The sequence below is a fragment of the Lolium rigidum genome, chromosome 1, assembly GCF_022539505.1.
Source record: "Lolium rigidum isolate FL_2022 chromosome 1, APGP_CSIRO_Lrig_0.1, whole genome shotgun sequence".
NCBI lineage: Eukaryota > Viridiplantae > Streptophyta > Magnoliopsida > Poales > Poaceae > Lolium > Lolium rigidum.
In genome coordinates, this window is record NC_061508.1 from 347,818,373 (window position 1) to 347,830,024 (window position 11,652).

General features: G+C 49.2%; 1 long non-coding RNA gene and 1 pseudogene across 1 annotated transcript; both read right to left on the minus strand.

Moving 5' to 3' along the window:
- Window positions 1-1,263: 1,263 nt before the first annotated feature.
- Window positions 1,264-4,963, minus strand: LOC124701399. Its single transcript, XR_007002021.1, has 12 exons — window positions 4,851-4,963; window positions 4,700-4,755; window positions 4,385-4,547; window positions 3,985-4,082; window positions 3,828-3,911; window positions 3,565-3,729; window positions 3,289-3,387; window positions 3,123-3,184; window positions 2,883-3,036; window positions 2,441-2,502; window positions 2,196-2,350; window positions 1,264-1,647 (listed from the first exon to the last, which is right to left on the minus strand). It is a non-coding gene; the product is annotated as an uncharacterized LOC124701399 (long non-coding RNA).
- Window positions 4,964-6,123: 1,160 nt separating this feature from the next.
- LOC124701389 lies at window positions 6,124-8,701 on the minus strand (annotated as a pseudogene).
- Window positions 8,702-11,652: the final 2,951 nt, after the last annotated feature.

Genomic DNA, 11,652 nt, shown 5'->3' on the forward strand with positions numbered 1-11,652 from the left:
AAAAAAATGTTACTAAAGACCAAAAAATCAATGGAAACTAATCAACAACTACCGCTCCTACTCCTACAATCAAGGAAACGTCAAAATCTACTCGTACAAATTTATGAAACAACTACCTACAGAGTGGCAAGACTAAATCCATCCAAAAATTATGGCAAATAGCAAACGGAAAGCAGAAAATTAGTGGTCGCCTTACTGTATGGCCGGTGTTCCCATGTCCCACGTTGTGGTGCCTGTTTTCTCTGGCTTCGTCGTGCTCCTGGCCAGAGCTGCGTCCTGCTCCAGCATGCCCACGATGGTCGAAGCAGTCTCTGACTTGACCGAGGCCGGCGAGACCAAGGCCGGCGAAGCCTCGGCCGACCATTCCCAGTCCGCTCATATGTCGAACCCGACCGTGGCTGTCGGCACCGCGCGCACGTCCACCTCGACCACGTTGGCCGGAGCCGCTGCCACGTCGCACCTCCCTTGCCGCGCCTGGAGATACACCGCGGCTAGCTCCAACGAGGGTGTCGCCAACGTCTGCATGCCCGTCTCCCGCACCTCCAGCATCTTTGTCCGTATCGGAATCATCTCGTCTTCCTCGTCGAAACTGCTATCCACCATAACGTTTGCAAGGAATGAAACCAGGGACAAATAAAAATCATCGCTAGGTTGCAAGAAATTGGTTGAAACTCTATCATGTTACAACCTCCAATGGCGTTCACCCACAAATTTAGGTCTTCCACAGGACCGCAGTACTCCTCGATCTATCCCGTCCCAGTCGATTGGTGTTGCTGGTGTGGATGATTCAAATAGAAGTTCTCCGTCAGAGAGAGGAAGAAGAGAATGCGAGTACTAGCCGAGTGATTTGAGCGGCACCTTCGGACAGTTTGAATCCAGCGCCAAAGTTTCAAAACCTTTTGTTTCTGGCTCCCAAATCCTTGTCTAATAGCGACTTTGGAGAGCTCAAGGCCAATGCCTAATGGATGCCAGTGCATGCGCCATGCAACGAGTGGGTTATCACAATCGACAAAGCAATGCAAAAGAGAGAGCACGAGAGATACAGACAATATTCAGGTATACTTTTAGATATGCAAGGAGAGTGTTTTGGTCCAAATCACACAAATCTCAAGCTGAATATTAATCCACGAGAATTTTCTGCTGCACCACCCAGAGCCACCGGCTGTCACAAGCTAGCTAGCCCACGTCCGCGCATGTGCAGGTCGATCTGACAGCCACTTCATGCTCAGCACACTACCCTGATCGATTCTGGCCCATTTGGAGGGAAAAGTGGCAGTTAATTAGTCCGATTCTCAGGAAATTTTGGCATAATTTCACCTATTTTGGGGATGATCAGATCACAATACAAACAGTAATTAATAAAAGTTCAACAGCACAGCCCAACTCCATCACGAATCTCAAGCATCATCGAGCATCACGAATCTCAAGCATCACCGTGCATCACGAATCTCGAGCATCACAAGCACGATATTACATTGTCGACTACCACCCAACATTCCAGATGTGGAGTCACAAATAACAGTCCACAACCAATACAACCCAGGTATTCAATTGGTTTGGCAAGCAAGAGGAGTTCAGCTTTCCCTTCCTGTTCTTTCCCACTCCAGGCCTCCATATATGATGCTACCAGCCTTGTAAAACTTGCATCTGAGAAACATCAATAAAATCAGTACTACAGGAAAGGAATTTTATCACAAGTGCAAGTGAATTTAAAAGCAATCAAGATAAATGATAGGTCTAACCAATCTTTGATACTACCTCTGTCCATAAAAGGATGTCGCAAGTTTATCTAAATTTGGATGCATAGACACTTTCAGTGTGTAGATACATCCGAATTTAGATAAATCTCCGACATCCTTTTATGGACGGAAGGAGTAGAATTTATCTCATACATACAATGCACTTACGCATAGACATTTGCTAGAAATGAAAATGGACATGTAAATCTGATCCTTGCAACCATAAAGATAACCAAGATGTCACAATTGCATCAAAGCAACTAATATAAACATGCGGATGTACATGTACAGTGCAAAGGAACAGGCTGTGATTTGATTTACTCAATCCAAAACATCAACCAAAGAATTAACTTACAACAGCACTTAATAATGCCATGACCAAGTTACTGATCAAATAGCCAACACAGGTGGACCTAAACACTGACGTCATTGGCTACATTGGAACCAGTAACTCACCTAAACACATGGAGTCAAAGAAGAAGAAGGACATCACGGTGGAGAGGTCACCATCAAAGAAGGCAAGGGCCGCAGGCCTTAGTGGACGCCAGTAGCAGCTCCAGTGGACAGCACCACCAACACACTTCATCTTGGTCTTCTCGTGTCTAAAGACCCTGCAAAGAGAATTGGGCAACAACCATGAGAACATGTTTGGCGGTCTCGCATTCAGCAAAGTACGGAAGAAAAGAGATCAAGTATCCAACCTTCCTCTAACATGGCCACTTATCTCATGTGCCTTCGCGCTGTATCCAGAGTCCGCATCACCCTGTGTGGAGAAGTAAAAGTCAAACAAGCAAGTTTATGGACGGAAGGAGTAGAATTTATCTCATACATAAAATGCACTTCACATATACATTTGCTAGAAATGAACATGGACATGGACATGGACATGTGAATCCAATGCTTGCAACAACAAAGATAACCAAAGATGTCACAATTGCATCAAAGTAACTAATATAAACAGATGGACATGTACATTGAAAGGAAAACATGCTGTTATTTGATGCACTCCTTAATCCAGGACATCAACCACAGAATTAACTTAAGACAGTACCTATTAGTGCCATGACCAAGTACAAGTTAAACATCAAACACAGCTGGACCTAAACAGTGACGTCATTGGCTCAATTGGAACCAGAAACTTACCGCCGAAACACATGGAGTCGAAGAAGAAGACCATCACGGCAGGAGAGGTCACAGTCGAAGAAGGAAAGGGCAGCAGGCCTTAGTGGACGCCGGCAGCAGCTCCAGTGGACAGCCACCAACACACTTCATCTTGGTATTCTCGTGTCTAAAGCCCCTGCAAAGAGAATTTGGCAACAACCATGAGAACATGTTTGGTGGTCTCGCATTCAGCAAAGTAAGGAAAGAGATCAAGTATCCAACCTTCCTCTAACTTGGCCAATTTTCTCATGTGCCTTCGCACCGTACCCAGAGTCCGCATCATCCTGTGAGGAGTATAAGTCGAACAAGCAAGTTTAACATCATTGAGAAATGTTCAAACTACCCCAGCATATGATCATTAATAAACATCAAACAGATAGCTACTAACAGCAATTCCCTTGGTACAGTATGAATTATCCAGCAGTCTTTCATCAGCAAATCTAACAGCATCCGGCTACACCCAATGGAATCCAACCACAGTTTTAGGCTGCAGAGAATGACCATGAGAGGAATAGTAAGGATTTTGCTAATTCTCGGAATGTACATACTCATTATTTTCGAAATGCAGAAGAATCCTCATGAGAATTAGGTGCTCAAAAGATTTCATGGAAAATGTGGGTGTACAGCTACATACCCCACCAGCAGATCGACAAATTGGTCTCACCTGCTGGCAGTGGCGAGGATCAACAGGAAGAAGAGTATGAGGCCGCGTGAGGAAGCCATGGGCCGGGAGCATAATAGTCCGTGTTGAGGCTAAGGTCGGCTGGCCAACCAGGGAGTGGCGGTGGCGATGAGCTCCTTTTATGTCAACCTCGAAGCTTTATTGTACCTTCAAATATTTCATATGTGAAATCCGAGTTAGGCTACAATGTGCTGATCACACGAGAGAAGTAAAAACAAAAAAAGTATACCAGTACTTATACACACCTGATTTCGAACATCAGAACTAGAGGAAGAAGAATCAAATGTTATTGAAAGCCTCTTGGTACCAAAACAGCCAGCGCTTCCAACCTGTGTAGGTTAATATGTTAGCCAGATCTAATAATAACATTAAGCACAACTCGTAGGGGAAAGTTATAATTACCCGGTCAGCAGAATCAGGCATGTCAAAGTTTATGACAATATATGCGCCTACATCTGGCTGTCACTCACAAGACTAGTCGCCATCTTGGTGTCAGATATCTACAGGCAAAATAGAAATGTCAGTACAGTAATCACAAAGTAAGGACATCTGACCAAATAAGCAACCACTCAAAATTTAAACCATCATCAGGGCAAACTAGAAACGCTAATAGCAGCTATATATACCATATTCTAAATTGCCCCAGAATCAACTAGACAGTCCATATAATGGAAATATAAACTAGAACAAAAGGTGAACCTGAATCAAGCTAGGTAGGAGCTACACTACACGAACGAGGAGCGCAGAATGGCCACAGCTGTGGCACCACGGAGAATGTAGGAGGGAAACTGAGGATGCTCACCGGAGAGTGGGGGTGTTTGTACATCACCACCGCACCACCAATGTTGTGGCAGTCTCTCTACCAACGAGGTAGTTTTAGTCCAACAGAAGTTGCATGGCCAGAATGGCCAGGTCACACCGGACCGAATCGCCGACAGGTGCTGTAAGCGGCCAGGACTTGGATGCTGCATAAATACATACACAAGGATTTGAGCCACAGAGTTGGTGCTACCAGGCACAAGGGAGCAGATGATGCAGTAAGACAAGGAACATTTCTGTGTATAGTAGTAGCAGCAGCAGCAATGGATGTGTGCTTGTCCTCTGTATGTTCACTTACATGGTTTGTTGCGGAGGTGGGATTCAGCTGGGCTTGGCGTGTTCCAGTGAGCTAACCTGAAGAGAAAAGTAGACCCGGATTAGAAAGCAAAACAGGGTTGTATCTCGGCTTGCTCGAGTGAGCGGCGAGGTAGTTGATGTGAGGTGCGAACCTAGCCTAGAATCGCCTGCGAGGTGGTGCTGGACAGCAGAGTAACATTGGCGGAGCCAGGACGGGCAGGTCACACCAGACCAAATCGGCGACGGGTGGGAGCAGAGCAGCCGTAGGCGGCCAGGTCAGGCAAGGCCAGGTCAACGAATGCTGCATAAATAAAAACACAAGGATTTCATCTTGTGAGTTGGTGCTGCTATATTTATATATATGCACAAGGGAGCAGATGATGCAGTAACAGAAAGGAAGGAAGATTAGTGGGAGGCATCGCCAAGGATGTCCCATCTGGCAATGTGAAAGTGGGCACGCTGTGTGTGAACATTCAGTTGGGTGTGCAGGTATAGTGTGGTGGCAGGTTACGAGTAATAGTAGTAGTTAAGGAAAAGGAAATTGGATCCCACGAACGAAGGATCGAGCCTAGTTGGAACACTCATCGAGAGTCCCAAATCGAACAAGACATGGGTGCGTCTCGAAAAGAAATTGAAGCGTGGATGGAGCAAAGCAGAATTGCAACAAGCTAGTACGCACGTACGGGTGAGATCAAGGGTAGCTAGGGTGTAAGGGGCGAAGAAAAGCCGCACCTTTGGCGTGGATGGACGACGTGGTCGAGGTCGTCGTGCTCCGGGATGGCCAGGCCGTCGTCCCCGCCCGCCCGCGTGGTCCTGCGTCGTGTGGCAGACAGGTGGACGCTCCGGACGGTGAGGTCAGCGCGGACGGCTCGATGGCGTCGACCTTGGAGGCGTCGATTTATGCGGGTGCTGCATCGAGCCGGCAGGCCGTGGAGGTGGAGACGCCCCCGGATCTGGCATCTTCTGGTGGCGGCGACGTCTACGCGCTTGATGCGACGCAGGTGGGCAAGCTCGACGGAGCGCCGCGCATGGATGCACGCGCCGCGCCGGCGAGTAAGCCCGCCGCGACGCCTGTTGGTGTTGGGTGGTTCCGCCGCCGCCGCCGCATTCGGGGGTGGGGAGGGGTTAGGGTTTTGGTTTGGTTGGGACGAAATGGGGTTCGGGGAGTGGGTTCGGTTTGGGCTTGCGCGGCTGGCGGGTGCGGCCCGCGCGCGAAAGACGAAAGACGAAAAGTCGTGATTCACTGGCAACGTGCAGCTAGGCACCCACAAGAAGCACCGTCAGTCATGTGGCCGGAGATGAAGGCGTGGGCCTCCATGGCCGACAACGACCCGCTGAAGCGTGGGCCTCCAGAGAGCTGTATGAATTTAGTGCAAGGTACGTACACACACGTACATCTCGGGTGCCACACAAAACCATCCATGACATGCTAGCCATTCAAGTTCTTCTACTCGATCTTGACGGAGGAGTAGATGAGCCTGGTGAACCAGAAGCAGGCGCAGAAGCCGACGGTCCCGGTGAGCACGAAGAAGGCGTAGGAGGCGATGAGCATGTACCCGAAGTAGAGCACGCCCGAGACGGCCCTAGTGATGTCCAGCTTGGTGAAGAAGTAGAAGCCGGCGTAGAGGAAGAGGTACACCGCCGAGGACCCCGCCGTCAGGTAGGACCTCCACCACCACCGGTAGTCCTCGCCGCACAGCTGGAAGTAGCAGAGCACCACGGTGATCTCGGCGCGGTGAGCACCGGGATCACGAACACCGAGGAACAGGAAGCCGAAGATGTAGTAGAACCGGGTGGAGCCGGATGGAGGTGAGGATGAAGAAGAGCTCGATGAAGACCGCCCGAAGGGGAGCACGCCGCCGAGCAAGCACCGTCACGGCTGGGTGCATGTACCACGGCTGCGCCGGGATCGGCCGCGGGATCTTGTTCGTCCGCACCGGGTCCTCCATGGCTGGGTGCTTCTTGAACCCGTGGTAGCTCCCGATGAAGACCAGCGGCACGGAGATGCCAAACCAGAGCGAGCACCGGCGCGGTCATGGTGGTGAACGGCACCGCGCCGGAAGACCTCTCGCCCCATATGAGCGCGTTCGGGACGAAGAAGATGGCGAACACGATCCCGGGGAACATCGTGGCCGTCTTCAAGGTGACCTTCTTCCGATCTGACCCCTTGAACACCTTGTAGAGGCGCGCCGAGGAGTACCCCGCGAGCAACCCCATGAAGACCCACGATAGGAGCATGGCCGTCATGAGCCCTCCCCGGTTCGACGGCGAGAGGATGCCGAGGATGGCGAAGAGCAGGGTGACAAGCAGCATCCCGAGGAACCGGACGCCCGTGCCGACGTACACGCATAGAAGCTCGCATTTGCAGGGGGCCCGAAGACGTCGGCATGTACAAGCTTCCACCCGGTCTCCTCCTGCGCATCCTCCTCCACGTCCAGCTGGTTGTACTTGGTGATGTCCCGGTACAGCGTCCGCGAGCATGATCATGGCCACCATCCCGGACAGGAAGAGCACGACCATCAGCGAGTTGACGATGGAGAACCAGTGGATCTGGTCGTCCGTCATCAGGAGGTAGCTGTCCCAGCGCGACGACCACTTGATATCGCTTTCCTGGAGGATTCACCATCCCAAGATAAGCTTGAGCAGAAACTGAACAACATGTGAGGTGCAGAACAGGTACCTCAAAATTCACGTCATATGAGAAGATGATGTCCTTGTTGGCCTCTACTTCCTGAGGAGAATCCGAGTCCAAAACGAGCTGCCGAGAATGCGGATCACAGGTCTTGAGGCGCGTCGCGTTCCCCTTCCAGTTGCCATGATATTCGTGCTTGACGCTGCATCATCCAGCCAGTAGAGACGACAGTAAGCTGATCCGAAATCGCAAGAACAAAGATGTTGTCGAAGATGCACTTTTCGGACATCCAGTTAACCTGAACGGCTTGACCTCAAAGGCGACGATCCTAGCAAAATCCGTCTCGGCATCCCTGTGGTACTTCACCAGGAACGTCAAGTGGTTGTGGATGAAATGCTTCTCCTCCTTGCTCTGCCACAAGGATATGTACCCAAATGAAATTCACATATGCACAAGCAAATACACACGGCATCTGAACTCACCCCGGAGTATGCGGCCCTTGATGCCGACGTGCACGCCGTGCTGGTAGACGGTGGGCGCATCCTTGTCCATCCTCGTGATCGGCACGACCAGCGGGAGGTTGTCGAGGATCCTGCGAGCAGTTTACATGTATGCAATCAGTGAAACTGTGATTAATTTCCTGAACAGTCTGTCGACCTTGATTTATTCATATATATGCATGTAATTTTAGTATCTAACATGTTGATGCGGTAGTCGTCGTCGATCTTCTCCTTGACGTCTTTTGCCCCTTCCTGGGTGAAGGCGGTCTTGCAGACGATCTGGCACATCCTGGGCTCCCTCATCTCGAACTACAAACGGTACACCATACAACCCCATCATATTCGGAATCGGAATGTTTTCAAAGTATCACGGAACCGAGCAAAGCGTGATGAATATTCGGAGCATCGGAGAAGCAGAGCAAAGCGTGATGAATATTCAGAGCATAACATAACCAGAGCAAAGCGTGATTTGGTACTGACGACGTAAGGGGTGTTCTCGATACGGTCGCCGCGGAGGAGCTCGCCGAGGTTCTCGGCGCTGTCGACGATGGCGTGGGGCCGGCAGAAGGGGAGCGAGTAGTAGGAGTAGGGCAGCTGCGTCTTGGTGGAGCTCAGCTGGCTCACCTTCACGGCCAGCTTGTCCTTCTGCAATCAGTTAAAACTCGCCGCCGTTAAACCACACGCACGTCAGTCGGGATCAAGAATCACACAGGACGACTGGATGGTGTGTGCTGCTACTACTAATACGGAGACGTACCGTGAGGAAGTCGGCGGGGGCGACGCCGGGGAGGTAAAACCCACGGGCAGACGTCGCAGCGCCGGCGAGGAGGAGGACGGCGAAGAGGAGAAGGACTGCCGGCTGTGTCGCCATGGTAGCTTGCATCTGACTCTGAGCCTGCGTACGAAGCAAGGGAGAAGAGAGCAGGCCAAGATGGGCAGCGTCAGCGAGCGAAGTCGTCGCCGGCAGCGGACGCGGCTGGCGTTTGCTTGGATTTGACGGGTGTTCTCGGGGAGTTCGCTTGTCTGGCGTGATGCCGGCAGGTGGGCTCGCGCCGCGGAGCAGTTTGGGGGTGCGGGTTTTGCCTCGCATACCTGGCGCCGTGGACCGCGGGCCCACGGAATCGCGAGTTCTGGACTAGCGTCAAACATGGTGTTGTGTTCAGAGGTTGGTCAAATTCGGCAGATTTTGGTGAGATTTTGTGTACTCCGTACTCATTTCTGGTATCCTTCAATTTGAGGTACGGGCTTCATTCATATCTGGATTTGAGGTAGTACTTGCTTTGTTCACGTCTGGAAATTAAGGGGGTAGCGACTGGCAGCGAACTTGCTAGTGCAAGTCGTGAGTTGTCTGCGGCCGGTGAGTGGAGGCACGAGCGTGTCGCTAGCTGCGCGCCGCTCCACGGACACTCGCCTTGTGCCATGACATCTGTGACTTGTCCAAAAGATGCAGAAACGGGACAACTGGACAACTTGACAAATGGAACAACAAAAAATGATTTCTTTTGACTCTTTCTCCTTATTAAACATCTAGTTTTAATTATCTCATTATGATACTGTCTTGGCTGGATGTAATTGGTATCTTCACGATATTAATATAATTCTTTTGTCAAAAAATCTCACTTATCTAATTTGTCACATTTCTGCACCCATGGATATCAGGTCACCGTTATTACCGCTTTGCTTAATCGAGTTGAAAATATGCTTGAAGCCTCAAATTTGCCAATTGCAACTTGGTTCTTTTAAGGTACAAATCAAATCTCTAACAAAGTGAGAAAATAATTTTCTACATGGGTGCGTCGCACCATCTCACTCCTAGAGACCCACCTTGAATGCGACGCATCATCATCTTGCACGGATCTCAAAGTTCTCTCTTATCCCTTTGTAGGTGTTACCGGTACTGGTAAATGTTCGTCTATGAGCAAGCGAGAAAACTCATCGCATCGGCGTTTCCAACTTCTGGCGATAATGATCTCATTTTCTATCTTCGTTGCCCTAGCCACCAAGTGGTAGCAAACAGGAAAACCGGCAATATACCCATGGTAACCAGGTGGCAGTGACGGGGAAGCAACCGATTAAGTCTCACCCTGTGCGGTTGAAGCACCTTTATCCAAGCTATCTCATGACCAGGTAATGCTTCAAAAATTCCATTGATTAAACGACTTGGTGGAGCTAGCTAATGTCAAAGGGGGCAAAATGGAAAATATGAAAGGCTCAAGGCAAATGATTCTAGTTTGCCCCAGGTAAGTCAAAAAAATGTCCTTGAATTAATTTTCCAAGCATGGGGAAGGGGCACCCCTCCCCACACCACACCAGGCACGAATCATACATACCACATATGTTATTGTTTCCGTGTGTATCATTTGTTATCTTACGAATGCATTTTATTTCATCACTTTAGATTTACTAGTTCGGACATCTAACTTAAAAGTTCACAATTTTGTGTATGTTTTAAGTTTTCAACACCGATAAAGGGATTTTAAAATAAAGGCCACGAGTGGATAAACATCAGCTCAACCATGTCTTGCACTAGAGGAAAAGTAACCAACATTGAAACTTGAACAGTCACCGGATATCCATGGGTACTTAGGATCGGTAGGGAATTGATAAAGCGGTGAGGAGCAAGCATACCATCCGAAACTATCCATTTGAGAGAAATAACATTGGGGTAATGTTAAAATGTTTGTCTCCATATTCGAGAGACATTTTTAATATTGGAGTCTAGCTAATGGAAATCAAGAACTAGTCTTGATCTCCAAATGGTGATTAGAGGGAATTTATTCATCTTAAGCAACATTAGGGACAAATGGGATCATGCAAGGGACTTGGGTCATTTGGATCATAAGGCATCAATTAAGGAGGCAACCAGGGACAAAGGGAAACATTTGATGATCCATTATCATAGGCAACAAAGCAGCAATCTTTTTCCCCTCTAATCTAGCTAGAGTCCTTAAAAGAAATTCTACTTAAAATGAAGTAGCTCTCTGTTGGTATTGATTACCAACAAGAACTCAAGCCACTACTTGATCTTACTAATTCAAAGCGAGGACCGGTGCACGGGACCGGTGCTGATGTTGCCATCATCTCTGCCCCCAAGAACTCTCTCATGTTCTCTCTCACATGCCATGCCGGCTTGGACTATAAATTGCTGCCAATGCAATACAAGAGGCTCATCATCCACATGATTCATCATCATAGGCAGAGCATAGAAATAATATATAGCTAACAGCAGAGTAAAACAAAAAGAATGTTGGACTGTTGTTATACATGATGAGCACAACAGCATCCAGATCAAGCACAACATCTCCTCTCTGTAATTTTGTCCAGAGCAGCATCAACATCTAGAGCACAACAGCAGCACAACAGCATCCAGATCGAGCACAACAGCATCCGAGCACAACGAAGCACATCCGGAGTAGGGGTAGAGGAAGAGGGAGGGGAGGGGAGAGGTGGAGCTCACCGAGCGATACGGGTGGAGGAGGAGGTTGACGACGACGGCGAGGGGTGGAGGAGGAGGAGAGAGCTCGGCGGTGATACGTCTCCAACGTATCTATAATTTCTTATGTTCCATGCTAGTTTTATGACAATACCTACATGTTTTATTGGTACTTTATATCATTTTGATGCATTTTCCGGTACTAACCTATTAACAAGATGCCGAAGCGCCAGTTCTGTTTTCTGCTGTTTTTGGTTTCAGAAATCCTACACATGAAATATTCTCGGAATTGGACGAAACAAAAGCCCATGGCCCTATTTTCCATGGAGGATTCCAGAACATCGAAGAAGAGTCGGAGGCGGCCAGCAGGGGGCCCACCCCATAGGGCG